A 15786-nucleotide genomic window follows, 5' to 3' on the forward strand; every position below is an offset into this window, starting at 1 on the left:
TTCGTCTCTTTTCTGTTATGCTTGAAAAACCTCTTTAGAGAAAATGTATTGTAGCCATGGTTATAGAAACCTGTTAATGTGGATCTATGGGGACTTGTTCATCAACGTCATCTATGCATTGAAGTCGTCTTAGTTTTTTTAGAGGTGAGTTAAAAATCTATTCAGGCACATTTTCTGGTTAAGAACAACAACAAAGAAAACACTTGATCTTCCCAGCACTGTTTACTCTTCCCAGAACCCACTGGAAGACTACATTTCTTAGCGTCCCAGCCTTCCTTGTATTTTTGTTAGAACAATTTTCCTAGCAGGTAAAATGTGGACCGAAGTGATGTTAATCCTATTGGGCAACATGTAAAAACCATTCTTCAGAATCTTTCAGACTCCTCTTCCTCTTCCATAGTGTCCATGAAAACCAAGACTTCCATCTGGCCCGGCAGCAACATGGTCTTGGAAGCAATCCACTAGGAAAGCTTCCAGATTGGCATCGAAAGAAATTCTTACTGTGTTGACCCATTGAGAGTCAGCATTTCTTTATCTTTCGGCATAGTAAACTATCTAATCCTGACACCTATAAGCACTTTATTTTATAAGTTGATATTAACTCTATTATCAACTAATTTGATAGTCAAAGAATATGGATTTGCCTTTATTTGGGAATAGTTTCCCCTCTTTCATATCCCAGCCAGAAAATATAATCTCATTCAAGAATGTTTTGTCAAATGGTCAATTAAAAATAATACCATTGATAAAAATAAACTTAAATGAGTCTATTGATGATTACCTATAATGCATGGACTGCTTCAATTTCACCAAGTACTTAAAATTTTATCTCTTTTTTTTTTTTTTTGAGATGGAGTCTCACTCTGTCGCCAGGCTGGAGTGCAGTGGCATGATCTTCGCTCACTATGACCTCTGCCTCCCTGGTTCAAGTGATTCTCCTGCCTCAGCCTCCCAAGTAGCTGGGATTACAGGCACGTGCCACCACGCGCAGTGAATTTCTGTATTTTTAGTAGAGACAGGGTTTCACCATGTTGGCCAGGGTGGTCTCAATCTCTTGAGCTCATGATCCGCCCGTCTCGGCCTCCCAAAGTGCTAGTATTACAGGCGTGAGCCACTGTGCCCGGCCCAAAATTTTGTCTTTGAATTATGTTAGTCTAGGGCAAGTCTATATTCTTCCACCCAATAATTTTGGCTCGTCATAGACTTGCTTTTACTGAGCTGAGCATTGAATGTACACTTCTTTGCTTTTCTGAAGAATATTAGAAAAATACAGCCCTCTGTTGTATGGGAAAGACAGGGTCCACTATACTGTGATTTACTGTAGTGTATCATCTGTAACTATACAGCAGTGGCTTTCTTAGTGCCATTCTGCAGTATTTCTAATTTTGTTGTTCCAAAATCTGTACTCCTCTTAGAAGTTTATTTTTAAATAATGGACACTATGACCCTATTTAAGTCTTTGTTTTGATTGGTGGGATTCTCATAGCCATATTTGTAATCAACCACTAGATGTAAAAGCTGATTTGACATTTTTCTTTCCTGTGAACTTTGTCCTTTATTTTACTTTATTTTTCTATTTGTATTTCCCTATATCCATAACTGTTCATATATTTTAATTTATTTTTGTTTGTTTTTTATATATATTTTTCTCTAGGCCCTCTAATAGTTATTTTGTTTTGGTGACAGTGCTGGTTTTAGTTTTCATAACCTAGATAATTGAAGAAGGGTAAAGTTTGAGACACAAAAATTAGTCATAATATATAGTGAATTACATATATATAAATATAATGAAATTCAGTCTACAAAACACTAGACAAGCTTGGTGGTGGTTGGGAGCATGGTAGTGAGTCTTCCTAAATTATTTAATTACATATTTATTTATACATTTGATTTTTGATCATGAAAATTAAAAATGTAACAACAAATTTCTAAATGAAATGGTCTATTTAATTCTTGATCCAATTGAAATACTGTGCAAAGTTAATATAATAATTAGATAGAGTATATCTGGAATAGCAAACAGCTCTAGAGGAATAATCTTGTTTAAAGAAAAGAAAAAGTAGAATACTTCATAATCTGTTAAAACACAGATTATAACCAAATTTGTTATATTATGGATTTAAAAACCACATGCTTCACAAATATAGCTCATTCCATCAAAACACATAATGCTTCCAGTACATCATTGATAAAACAATAAAATTACTTCTGTCCTCTCTTGGAGTAAAGAATGCCGAATTTTGCATATTTGTATGAAAAAATAAAAAGGAAATCAAAATGAGAATTCACTGTTTTACTTTCTACTCCTAGAAGGTAACAGGCTGAGAACAAACAATGTCACTTGTTATTATTATTTTCAAAAACACTATACAAAAAAAGCACAGAACTCCAGATGTCCACCTTATAAAATATACTATCATTCATAGCATGGTCAACACTGTCCTCTGAAAAGAATAACATTAACGTCAAAACATCAAAACCACCATCAAAATGCTAAAACCTATAGCCATTGATTCTAAGTTCTACAATTTCTCCACCTGAAGTTTCGTTATTTTCAAATATTTCCATCTTTCTTCAATGGAAAAATTAAGGCAATATCTTTCAATTAAAAGCTTATTGACTACAATGAAAGCATAACTAAGGCATTTGATGTTTTTTTTTTCTCTCTGCCACCAGTCTCCTGAACTTATTATATGAACTAAATATCATCTCTCTTTAATAAGCATCTGCATATGTTGAACCCATTTTGTATGTTTTGGTGGGAGGGAGATAATGGGGGAAAAAGTGAGACAGATTCCCAAGATACAATTTCCTCAAATTTGGGCTATGTCTCTATTACTTTTTATAAATAAATACAGTTAAAAATGCAATGAGACCAGGCACAGTGGCTCACGCCTGTAATCCCACTATTTTGGGAGGCTGAGGCCGGTGGGTCACCTGAAGTCAGGAGTTTGAGACCAGCCTAGGCAACATGGTGAAACCCTATGTCTACTAAAAATACAAAAATACAAAAAATTGGCTGGGCGTGGTGGTGCCTGTAATCCCAGCTACTCAGGAGGCTGAGGAAGGAGAATCACTTGAACCCGGGAGGAGGAGGTTGCCATGAGTCAAGATTCCGCCACTGCAATCCAGCCTGGGCAACAAGAGAAAAACTCTGTCTCAAAAAAAAAAAAAAAAAAAAATGCAGTGACACTTTTGTATTAGCTAATCAAATACAAAATTAGATTGAAAATGCTTCGAGTTTATAAGACATCAGTTATCTCTCTTGTTGTTATTTCCTAAATGTAATGTGTCTACTTTTCTCAGATTTCTTTCAAAATATTTTTCTTATCTATGATTTTCTGCGTTTGACTATGCTACATGTAGGAATGATGGGTTTTTATTTGTTGGTTTTGTTTTTGTATTTATCGTGTTTGGGATTCCCTGAGCTTCTGAGATGTGCACTGATTTCAATCACTACATATAGAAAAATTTTCACAAGTATGTCTTCAAATACTTCCTTGCCCCTGCTCTCTCGCGTCAGGGACACCAGTTATGTGTTTAGATTATTTGACATGGTCCTAACATGTCTATGATGCTCTGTTTAGCTATTTTTTCTTTGTCTCAAAGTTTTAATGCGAGTAACTTGTATTAAATTGTCTTCAAGTTTACTGTTTAAAATCATTTGATAAATTTTTAATTTCAGATATTGCATTTTTTCTTCTAGAATTTCAATTCGGTCATTTTTTAGGACTTTTACCATTTGGTAAATTATTTGCCTCTTAGTTATTTGACATATTTAGCTTTGTTTAAGTCCTGTCTATTAATTAAAACATCCAGTTCATCTTTGTGTCTGCCTGTATTTGCTGGTTTTTTTTTTCATTTTTGGGTCAGTTTATCCTCTTTTTGTATGTCTTTTGATTTCTGTTTATATGCAGGACATTTTGAAAAAAATATAGAATAGACTAAACTAGACAACACATTTTGTTTTCTTTCTTCCAGAGTTTCCTTATCTTTTTCCCTTTCAGGCAGCTGGGGTGAGGGATTGATCATTTAGATTTCACCATGAGTAGAGCTAGACTAGCATTGGGTCATTTAACTAGCGTAAAGTTTAAATTGCAATTAAAGAGATCTATATTTCTCCTTCTTCTCAGTCCATAACACCCTGTATTGTAGCAAAGGGGGTTGAGCATTTTGATCCTACCAAGATTTGAACTGGCAGACAGCTGAGTTGCAGCGTGAATTTCAGTTTGCCTCTTTATTCAACTCTATCAGTGCCCGGGCTCAGGCACTATGTGAGACTATACTGTTTTTCTCTGCTCTCTCATTCTTCCCATTGATATATACTCAGCAAAATCCTCATGAGAGATAATTGTCAGATGAGAGATTTATGTTTGCTTTTGGAGATCTTTTAAATTCCAATCCATCATGTCAACCCATACAGTGCTTAAATTTCAGCTGGTTTCTCATGGTCTCATGGACAATTTTCTGATTATCAGGCCTGCCTCTCCCTCTGCTGCTCATGCTAAGACTAAAATATTGCTCCAAGTACAAAAGAAGCCCCTGCTTTTTGCTTACTTATGAAGGACTCCTCATCCACTTTTGTAATTTAGTTATTTCAGGCTTCTTTGCATCCACCGTTCTTTGATGATTTGAAAGAAAAGTATGACTGTTAGTTAGTCTGGTATTGTGATAGAAGTAACTGTCTCTAACAAACTTCTACTGTAAGTGGAACTTTCAACATAATTAAGGATTTAAAATTTCACTCTGTTGCCTTTTAGTATAGTGAATTTCCCATGTTTCTCCCCAATTATATCATATATACCCTGAAGCCATTCATTCATCCATTCATTCATTTGATCATTAGCTTATTCTTTCATTTGTTCTGTCCCATAAAAAATTACCCCTGGCATACTCACTAAACTTTAGAGGATTTACACAGTTCCAGCAAATGTATCTCCAACCATAAAGTGTTTACAGTGTTATTTGGGCCAGGGATGAGCAATTGATGAAAACAAAATAATTATATCTCTAAGAATTTATAATTGAAACAGAAATTGATTCATTTTCTGAATCTATTTTTGAAGAGATTTTGAATATGTGCACTTTGCCGCTGTGAGCAAACATCTCCCACATTTGCAGTAGAAATATTATTTAAAAACAGACAAGAATCTTCTGGTCTTCTAATAAAGAACAATGAAGCAAATGCACAAAGGGAATTTTAGTTAAAGAAATCATGGACTTCAATGACATGATTCTAGGTCTTCTTGAGAGCCAGTCATATCAAATATCTTTGTGTTTTTAGATGAATCCATCAATTTTCTTCTTCATCTTCTTCATATATTGGCTTACTTTCATTTATTGAAGACTTGAAGTTAATGAATACTTTCTAATACAGATTAATAAGACATATATACAAATAAACAATTTAGTAGGAAGTGGAAATGGATGACAGAAAACAAGAGGGAGGTGGGGGGCGGAGAGAGAGAGAGAGGTTCCATCTGGATATTTGTGAATATAGATATATAATTATTTATACTTAGGTAATGGCTAATTGATCTCTCATAAACATTCACAAAATAGAACCATGATTCCCATCCACAAAATATACTCCTCCTCTGGCAGTTATGGGAACTGTCATTCATCTGGTTGCTCAGGTGAAACAATCAACATAATTATCAACATAATTCTGATTAAGTCTATTTTTGTCATTCCCACATGTAATACACCAACAAGCCATGTGGGCTCTATCCCCAAAGCCTAGCTTAAACCTAATCACCTCTTACTAACTCTTTGGCTATCATCCTAAATTCACGCTGCCATCATCTCTGTCTGGACTCTTACCATATTTTAATATTTCTCCCAACCATTCTATTCTGTACACAGCAATGAACATGGTCTTTTAAGAATGTTAATCAGATTGCTTAAGTCTCTTGCTAAAGCTTTTCATTTATACTTGCAATAAAAAGGAAATTCCTTAGTGTGGCCTTCAAGATTTTATATCAGATATTTCCCTTGACTCTTTCTCTCCTTAACTATGGTTACAGCTACACTGACCTTCTGACTGGTTATCCACCATATCAAGTTTGTTCCTGTCTTACAAGCTTTATACATGTTTCTCTTTCTGCCTAGCAAGCTCTTCCCTCCTCAGTCTCAGTCCTTACCCTGCTATGATTGTTAATATTGAGTGTCAACTTGATTGGATCGAAGGATGCAAACTATTGTTCCTGGATGTGCTTGTGAAGGTGTAGCCAAAGGAGATTAACATTTGAGTCAGTGGACTGGGAGAGGCAGACCCAGCCTCAATCTAGGTGGGCACCATCTAATCAGCTGCCAGGATGGCTAAGAATAAAGCAGGCAGAAGAAGGTAGAAAGAGCAGACCTGCTGAGTCTTGCAGGCTTCATCTTTCTTGAATGCAGGATGCTTCCTGCCCTCAAACATTGAACTCCAAGTTCTTCAGCTTTTAGACTCTTGGACTTAGACCAGTGGCTTTCCAGGGGCTCTTGGGCCTTCGGCCACAGACTGAAGCTGCACTGTCAGCTCCCCTACTTTTGAGCTTTTGGGACTCGGACTGGCTTTCTTGCCCCTCAGCTTGCAGACAGCCTATTGTGGGACTTCACCTTGTGATCGCGTGAGTCAATTCTCCTTATAAACCCCCTTCATATATACATATGTCTTATTGGTTTGGTCCCTTTAGAGAACCCTGACTTACTACATCTACTTAGCCCTCCTTTACAATTTAGCCCTCTGCATAATTCTCCTTCAGAGCAGCCATTCCTGACAGTCATTCTAGACCAGAAATTCTCATCTCCTCTGCTTTGTTTTCTTCTGATTTATTCCTGTGCTTTATTGTCTTCATTGCATTCTATCTGAAATTACAGTGTGCCTTTGTCTATTTGATTATTGTGTATCTCCTTTACTAGAAGGCAAACTCCTTAAGAGCAGGGACCTTGAGCATCTTCCTTCTTTGTTCTCAAGCTGGAACACGGTTTAGTACATTGTAGAGCTTAGTGAATTTCGGATTGAGTGAATGAAGGTATTTTATGTAGGCAGGAAAACCAAGCAAAGGCATGAAGGTAAAACAATGTGGGTTGTATGCAGACAGTGGCAAATAGTTTTTCTCAGTTTGAGAAAAGGCTATATGGAGAAAAAGAATGGCAAAGTAAATCGCAAAGGGAGCTTATGGCCACGTGGCAGATCAAGGTGAAGGCAACAGCAATAGCTCATCAAAATTCACATGAGGAACCCCTTGTTCAATCATATATTGCTTTATATAGCTATGACGCAATATTAAGGGAAACTATGATATTAATGCACTGCCTAAATCATTGAGAATAACATCAAGGAGGACTTATTTTAGAATAATGTAATTCTGAGATGCCAAGTCAGTTTTCCGTGAAATGTCCCAACAGCTTCATAAAAAATTCTGGGCTAAGGAAATGACATGTCCATGTTTAATATGGACAAAATAGATAAATATGTACATGATATTTTAATATAAAGTGAGTTCATAAATACAATGTCTTTGGGGGTAACTGCTTAGTTCATGTAAAGAACTTCAACCAGAGTGTTAATAATGTACTTCATCTCCAGGAAAACAAGCATATACTGTATCACATAACTTCAAGTATCCATAGCAATGTGAGTCATGTTGATTAGATATAATAATTATCATTTCTCAAGAAGATTATAGCACGATAATTGTTTTATACCAGATTTTTCTTGTTGCCAGTTAAGTAACTTAATGTAAGAAAAATTGGGAAAACAACACTGACTTTGAGACAGGAAACAGCAATTACTTCAATATGTATTCTAATACGGAAAGCATCTCTATTTAAAATTACCAGCTTTAATTTAGGGTCACAATTAATCTGAAATAATTCTTAACAATAACAAACAGTCCAACTCTCTGAGCAAGTTGTACAAAAGAACCAGGAACATTTAGATTCTTGTTCTAATCACAATCAATGTGAACCTGCTGTGTCTGTGGACCATTCAAATAAACAGTATAAATTCTACTGTGGAGATGCTTCCAACATAGATGTAATTGGTAAGGTCAAACTGGATGGTCCATTGACTTTAGATGGTCAGAGAGGTGTCCCAGAAATTAAAAAAATACTTTGTAAAACAACAGTCAAAATTCCTTAGGCTGAGTATGAACCAATTAATGGAGTAAGCACTTGTAGCAAAAAAAGTGGTACAGAGCACTGCTCCAAAAATACTATAATCCAAAAAGGAAGTTCATACGAAGTTTCCAAGAATGTTTAATTTTTTTTTCAATTTCTACTTTTTGTTGGTACATAGTAGATTATATATTTATGGAGCACATGAGATGTTTTGATACAGGCCTCCAGTGCATAACAATCACATCATCGAGAATGGAATATCCATTCCCTTGTGCATCTATCCTTTGTGTTACAAATAATTCAATTACACTCTTTAAGTTACTTTAAAATGGGCAATTGTTATTGACTATAGTTATCCTGCTGTGCTATCAAATAAAAAGTCTTATTTATTCTTTCTGTGTTTTTTGTACCCGTTAACTGTCCCCACCTTCCCCTAACACCGCACTATGCTTCCAAACCTCTGGTAACTATCCTTCTACCTATGTTCATGAGTTCAATTGTTTTGATTTTTAGATCTCACAAATTAGTAAGAACATGCAATGTTTATCTTTCTGTGCCTGGTTTATTTCACTTAACACAATGACCTCCTCTTTCATGCATGTTGTTGCAAATGACAGGACCTCATTCATTTTTATTGCTGAATAGTACTCCAGTATGTCTATGTACCACATTTTCTTTATCCATTCATCTGTTGATGAACACATAGGTTGCTTCCAAACCTTAGGTATGGTGAACAGTGCTGCAACAAACATAGGAGTGCAGATATCTCTTTGATGTACTAATTTCTTTTGGGTATGTACCCAGCAGTGGGATTGCTGGATCATATGGAGCTCTAGTTTTAGGTTTTTTTTGTTTTTTTTTTTTGAGGAACCTCCAAACTGTTCTCCAAAGTGGTTGCACTAATTTACATTCCCACCTGCATTGTATGAGGGTTACCTTTTTTCCACATCCTTGCCAGCATTTGCTTTTGCCTGTCTTTTAGATGTAAGCCATTTTAATTGGAGTAAGATGATATTTCATTGCAGTTTTGATTTGCTTTTATTTCTCTGATGATCAGTGATGTTGGTCACCTTTTCACATGTCTGTTTACCGTATGTTTGCCAGAGTATTTTCCTACTGAGTTGTTCGAGTTCCTGATATATTTTGGCTGTGTCCCCACCCAAATCTCATCTTGAATTGTAGTTCCCATAATCCCCATGTGTTGTGGGAGGGACCTGGTGGGAGGTAATTGAATCATGGGGGTGGTTACCCCCATGCTACTGTTCTTATGAGTGAGTTCTCACAAGTCCTGATGGTTTTATAAGGGGCTTTTCCCCGTTTTGCTAGGCACTTTTCCTTCCTGCCGCCATATGAAGAAGGACAAAATTTAGCCAGGTGTGGTGGCGGGTGCCCATAATCCCAGTTACTCGGGAGGCTGAGGCACGAGAATCACTTGAACCGAGGAGGCAGGGGCTGCAGTGAGCTAAGATGGTGCCATTGCACTCCAGCCGGGGCGACAGAGCGAGACTCTGTTTAAAAAAAAAAAAAAAAAAAAAAAAAAAAAAGAAAGATGTTTACCTCAGGAGACAGTCTAAACTCATCCCTAGGTACCGTAAGGATGTAATTCTCTGAAACGAAACTCACATAAGATCATTTCAAATTCAAAAGACACTGGCTCCTCTTCTCAAGTGGAGAAGGGGAACCAGGTATATGCATTTGGCTGTAACTGGGCAGAGAAGCTGAGGCTACCTCTCAATTGAAGCTGTGCTACTTCATATAGAGAGCAAATGCCGAACACTCTCTTCAGGAATGTATAGCACAGAGAGACATCTGAGATAAGCGCAGAGACTGTGTTTGCTCATCAAGGGAGAACCTGAGTATCAAGGACCATAGTATCCAGGGCACCGGGTTAAAATAGATCTACTCTCAATACAGTTGACTACAGCCAAGAGCAGGATTTTGTGTCCTTAGTGATTTGAGTGACAAAAATTTCCAAGTGAGATTTCAGAAACATAGTTGTGTAGGTAAAGGTCAACATTTGAATTTATGAAGGGTAGACATTCCAGTGACCCTATTTTTATGTCTAATATGCAGAGCACTCTCTTCTTAGTATCAAAGTACCAGGAAATTGAATGATAATTGGAAGATTATAAGCCAAACATAGATGCATAGAACTGAAGGAAATTAAATGGGTTAGAGGAATAATGAGTTTAGGCTGGTGATTTCCAGGCAATACATAGTGAAGATTGCTAAATTATCTACTTTTTCTATTAAGAGACCCATGAATGAAGAAGAGAGAAGCAGAGGGAAAGAGAGAAACTGATTGAAAAGATGCAGTCAAAACGGGCGGTAGGAAAAAGAAGGAGGTAAGTAGAAAAAAATTTTCAGTTTGTCTACGATAAAATGTGAAGTCTAATTAACTCTGTTTTCCAAAGTCATATTTGCTGTCAAGATACAGTTTTGCCTCCATAAATTAGATGGGCATGGAACCATTTTTTCCTCTCTAGGCTTGAAATTTCTGTTGCATTTCTTTACACGAGGAACAGCTCCTTCTAATTCTCTGAAGGTCTCTCTTTGCCTCTCTGTTGTACTTCCTGTGAAATATATTCTTTTAGTGTGCGTGTGTGTGTGTGTGTCAAGTTTCCCATTTTCCCACCGCCGCCCCAAGTTTCCCATTTCTTTACCTTGTTATTTTTATTTATTAGTGTTATTATTTTTGAGAGGTGTAAAGGGGCAGAAACTTGGAATGTTCAAATGTTTTTCTGATGGTGCAATCAGATTACTTCTACTCTGCTGCAAATACCAATCCCTTAAAGCCTGTAACAATTTTCCTCCCCACCTGGCAGAGGTAGGAGGCAGTGTTGTATGTGGTGGTCTCAGAACTTGTCTACTGATCTTTTAATACATTTCAGCCAATATCAAAGGCAGTCTAATTCAGAATGGACTATTACCTTTATTTAATTTATTTATTTCTGTCTATTCTCATTTAACTGAGTACCATTAGGTGTGGCAGGACTGGAGAACTTGCTAGGTATATGCAGGTCTATGTTTCTGTAGGTCTTCAGCCAATACTTGGCAGCCAGTTACTACAGTAACTTACAGATCTCATCTATTGCACAAATACTTGCCAAACCCTTAAATTTCTACTCCAGATGTTAATAACAAACTTAAGAAAAAATATCTTTTTGACAGCACTTTATTATGTTTGAAATGACAAAGCTTTTAGCAATGATATCTCTATAGCAACAATTATTGGAAAATGTTATTGTAACTATTAATCATAAATGGAAGATACCAGAACCAAGGAGAGAATAGTACAGGGGAGAAAGAGTTTGCTTCCCTTCTTTGAAGTCTGAGGATTTGGTCTATTTTATTAGACTTGCCTATAATTCTCTACAGAGCAACAGATTTTGAATTTTATGAAAAACCCTCTTAGGTCCTTATATTAATAATAGTGTTGCTGTCAGTCTTAATTTTTAAATGATATGCATTTTTATTTTTTCTGTTTTATTTTTTTGCTTTAACTGTTTTCTGAAGTGTATGGTGGTAAATTAGAATAGGCCGCTGTGTTCTTTTCTAGCCAGGCAGCATTTTAAACTAAAGGTTGTGTTGTATAATTCTTAGTATTCTTTTTTGTTGTGATTTCTTCACTTCTATCTTGCCCTTAGATGCCAACCCAAGACCTGAAACTTTTTTACCAACATCTGTTTATTATTTTATTTAAACCCAAGGAACATAACACTGTGCACATGTACAATGTTTATATGTTTGCATGTAGCCCTCAGATGACTTCTTCACATTTATTCTTGGTGACTTGGCTCCAAAACCATCTCTTATATTCAATTCTTATTTTTGGTGTTTTTTTCTCTTCTTGGCTTCAAAGCCAAGCGTGATTCTAAGTGGCACTGGTTGGATGATCACAACAGAATCTCAAAAAAGCCAATGTGTTATGTTTTATGTTTAGAACTAACAAATACGTCTCATGGCTTAAATAACTGCCTTTACAACAAAGGATGGGAGCTAAATTATACTCACCACTTACTCTAGGTATCTTTCAAGTGTGGAGAAATTAGGGGAACGTCAGGATGTTCTTGTCCTTTATTTAATTTGTTGATAAATAAATAAAGTGTCAGGCATTTTGTTTTTAACTTTTAAATTACCTCATCAGCAAGCATTTTATGGTGGTGGAAGATTATTTTATACTTTCAAGTGTAAGTAAAACTTTCTAAAGTTGGAGAGTTGTCTCTATTCCATTCCAAACTACTGAGATTTAGCTGTAAACAAGACTTAGCTTTCTGGCCTGTTAATTTCATTATGATTATTGCCCTTTATCTTCAAAGCCATGTCTCTCATTTGTGCTTAGTGAAGAAAAAATTTGTAGAGTAAACTGTTGAATGAGATGAGGAATACAATTATCACGGAAGGGAGGGCTTTCTTTGAAATACTTGTGCCAAGTTGGAAGTATAGATTTCAAAATTATCTTGCAAGTTGGAAACAGACATCCTAATTTAGTAAAGCAATTTGATCAGAGATACTTTGTCCAAATTATTTGAATAATAAAAATGGCAGAGAATTTTCTCTGTACCAACCAATTCATGTAGCACATTAAATTATGTAAATATCTCCATCAGCACTATCCCACTCTACAACTTAATAGTATGTTACTGAGAAAAGGGAAAATATTAGTTTAAAATAAATTATAAATTAAAAAGCTTTAATGCATATTTCTTATCTGTTTTTTCTTTTTGTAAATAGATTTGAAAAAAAATCCTGTATTGCTTACCTTCCATGATTTTTTTAAACTTAAACCATTTTCCTTGGAAGTTTGAATTATAAAGTTTTAGTTTCTGAACCACTAAGTAGTTATCATAGACATTTAAAATACTCCTATGGTTATGATTTTGTGGCTTTTGAAAAATGCAGCCAGTCCCCAACTGACCAAAAATTTACACTGCAAATATTTTTGCAAAATTAAGAATTGCCTTTTGGTCAGTGCAGTGATCATTATTGAGTCTCCCACACATATTTAGTTTGGATTTGAATGTTGTTTGTGTTCGCTCGTGAGGTTTTTCTCTTTTCTGTTGTCTTTTCCTCTCCATAAACTGAATTATGCTGTTGAGTGTCAAAATATGTATCTACTTATGCCTCAAATATAATTTATATAGTTATCAAATATAATAAATATGTTCTAACCTGTCTCTTTCAAGATAATGGAGACTTGGAAATAATCTAGTCTGAGAGATATATCTCTGCTCACACAGCTGTGAAGGAGTAGAACTGTTTGGACTCCCAGTCAGTAGCTCAGCAGAGATAACACAACTTAATCTAAAATTGACTGATTTGAAAAGAGCAAAGGAAAATAACCAACTGTATCCATATCCCAGCAATTTCTATTCTTCCAGCAGAGTGTAGCCAGAAGTATAGTTAGAACACCATGGGTTTCAGAGTCAGAGAAAATTCAATTCAAACATCACTTTACAAGATGGCTCACGACCTGGGGCTAGTTATGAAACCTTGCTGATACTACATTTATCCTCTTGTGTAATTAGATGGTAAAAAGTCTGTAAGGATGTTTGGAGGATTGAATAATATAATAAATGTTTGTAAAGACTTTGCCGTAGAGTGAATATGCAATACACACACACATACACATATATGTATATATGTAATTAAGGAATATTTTATTATTCCTCATATCTAAAATTCTAAGGATATTCTAATGGTAGCATTAGACATTTATTAATAGCCTATTCATAGTGAAGACCCACTGAATTGTTTTGTATATTTCATTCTCTGACCTGAGTACATACATGTTCTCTGCCCCAGAAGTCTGAGCTCTTCCCTCAACATTATGATTTTTTTTCCAAGACTTTCTCTCCAAGATTTCTGGACAAGTTGACATGTTCAAAATAATAACACACTAAAATCGATTTGTTAATATTTTGAAATGGGTTATAATTCAGTGGTATAAAATTAACAATCAAGAAACTTGAAATTTGTGTAGCTATTATCTAATATGAAATAAGTTAATATATGCAAAATGTATTTAGTGCTTCAAATATACTAGGCGTGTTTGAGAGCTGGGTATGATCATCATCACTGTCATTATCACTATCATCCTTTTTATGTGTGGACAGGAGGAAAAAACATGCAAATAGAATTCACATTTCATTTCGGGCCGTTGAATTCATTGGACCATGCTAAGCTAAAGTTTGTGTTAACATATTCATTTAGTATTTGTACTTGTTTGATTTCATTTAATTAACTCATGGATTTATTCATTCAACATGTATTTTTAAGCACAGTGCTGGATATTGGAGATGCAAAGGTGACCAAATTCAATCCTTGCTTTTAAGGAGCCCACAGTGTCTCAGGAGAGCCAGATATTACTCAGATGATGAAACCAACGACTGTTCAACTGTTGTTGGCTGATAAGGGAGATAAAGTGCAGGTGGAGTCAGGGATCAAAGCTTCTGTCGGGAAGAAATGCTTGGGTTGGGTGCTACAGATGCAAGGAGAGTTCAGAAGGTAAGGGAAGAGCTTCCCCAGAAAGAAACACCACACACACAGTTTCTGTGCCAGGAGGGCACACAGCATTCCTTAGAAACTGGGCAAAGGATAGAGGGGCTAAAAAGAAGATGGGGAGGCTTGATAGTGGGAGATTGCATATTCACAGAGCACATAGCTTTGGTGGAAATATTTTAAATGCACAGCTTCATTTTGTGTTCATTTTGTCCTCTAGTGAGGTAGATGCTCGCCCCATTTATGAATACCCAGGTTCAGCGAGGTTAATAAATTTACATAAGGTCAACTCACGTCTAGTAACTGGCACAGCTGCAATCTAAATTAAGGAATCTCTGGCTGGAGCTGAGGATTGTAGCCTCACTACAGTGTAGAGATTAGGAGTTTAGTATGGATTAGACCACACAAGGAGGTAATGATTTATTAAGTGTTTTTCTTCTTGGAGCAATAAAAAGATGTGGAAGAAACTCAACTACTAATTGACAAGATCTAATTTAGCTGTAAAAAAACAAAAATGGTTCTAACCGCACTGTGGAGAACCAATGACTGCATTAATTTGGGCAGGAGAGAGAAGGAAAGACAAATTAGGAGGTGGTTGGCAATTTTGTGGAGAGAGTAAATGGCACCAAGCAGTAACAAGGAAGAGAAGTGGACATGCATTTTTTTTCTTTTTTTTTTTTTTGAGACGGAGTCTCGCTCTGTCGCCAGGCTAGAGTGCAGTGGCACCATCTCTGCTCACTGCAACCTCTGCCTCCTAAGTTCAAGCAATTCTCCCGCCTCAGCCTCCCAAGTAGCTAGGATTACAAGCATGGGCCACTATACCCAGCTAATTTTTGTGTTTTTAGTAGAGATGGAGTTTTGCCATGTTGGCCAGGATTGTCTTGACCTCTTGACTTTGTGATTCACCTGCCTTGGCATTTATTGATCCATTTATAAACTATTGACCTTGTAAGAATGTCTACAGCAGAGCGTCTAATTTGTATGTCTATTTATTAAAACTCCTTTGATTTATAGTTAATTGGTTTATAATATTAGTCTCAAGACTAAACAAGCTATGTATGTAGCATTTGATCTTTCAGTTACAGGCTTTATCACAAAAAAGTAATGCTGCATCTCTTTTTCCTGGATTTTTATCCACCTGAAATTTCTAGTGTACACAATGGTCCCACTTGGATATCT

The 15786-nt window shown here is 36.0% G+C and overlaps 1 long non-coding RNA gene across 1 annotated transcript in view; it reads left to right on the forward strand.

Moving 5' to 3' along the window:
* The window catches only part of LOC131381350 (uncharacterized), a 320268-nt gene that overhangs the window by 135448 nt on the left and 169034 nt on the right, over positions 1-15786 (forward strand). Inside the window, exon 3 of the long non-coding RNA XR_009210028.1 lies at positions 10361-10451. This is a non-coding gene — a long non-coding RNA (uncharacterized LOC131381350). The remainder of the gene's footprint in view (positions 1-10360; positions 10452-15786) is intronic.

The sequence above is a fragment of the Hylobates moloch genome, unplaced genomic scaffold (assembly GCF_009828535.3).
Source record: "Hylobates moloch isolate HMO894 unplaced genomic scaffold, HMol_V3 SCAFFOLD_15, whole genome shotgun sequence".
Classification (NCBI taxonomy): Eukaryota; Metazoa; Chordata; class Mammalia; order Primates; family Hylobatidae; genus Hylobates; species Hylobates moloch.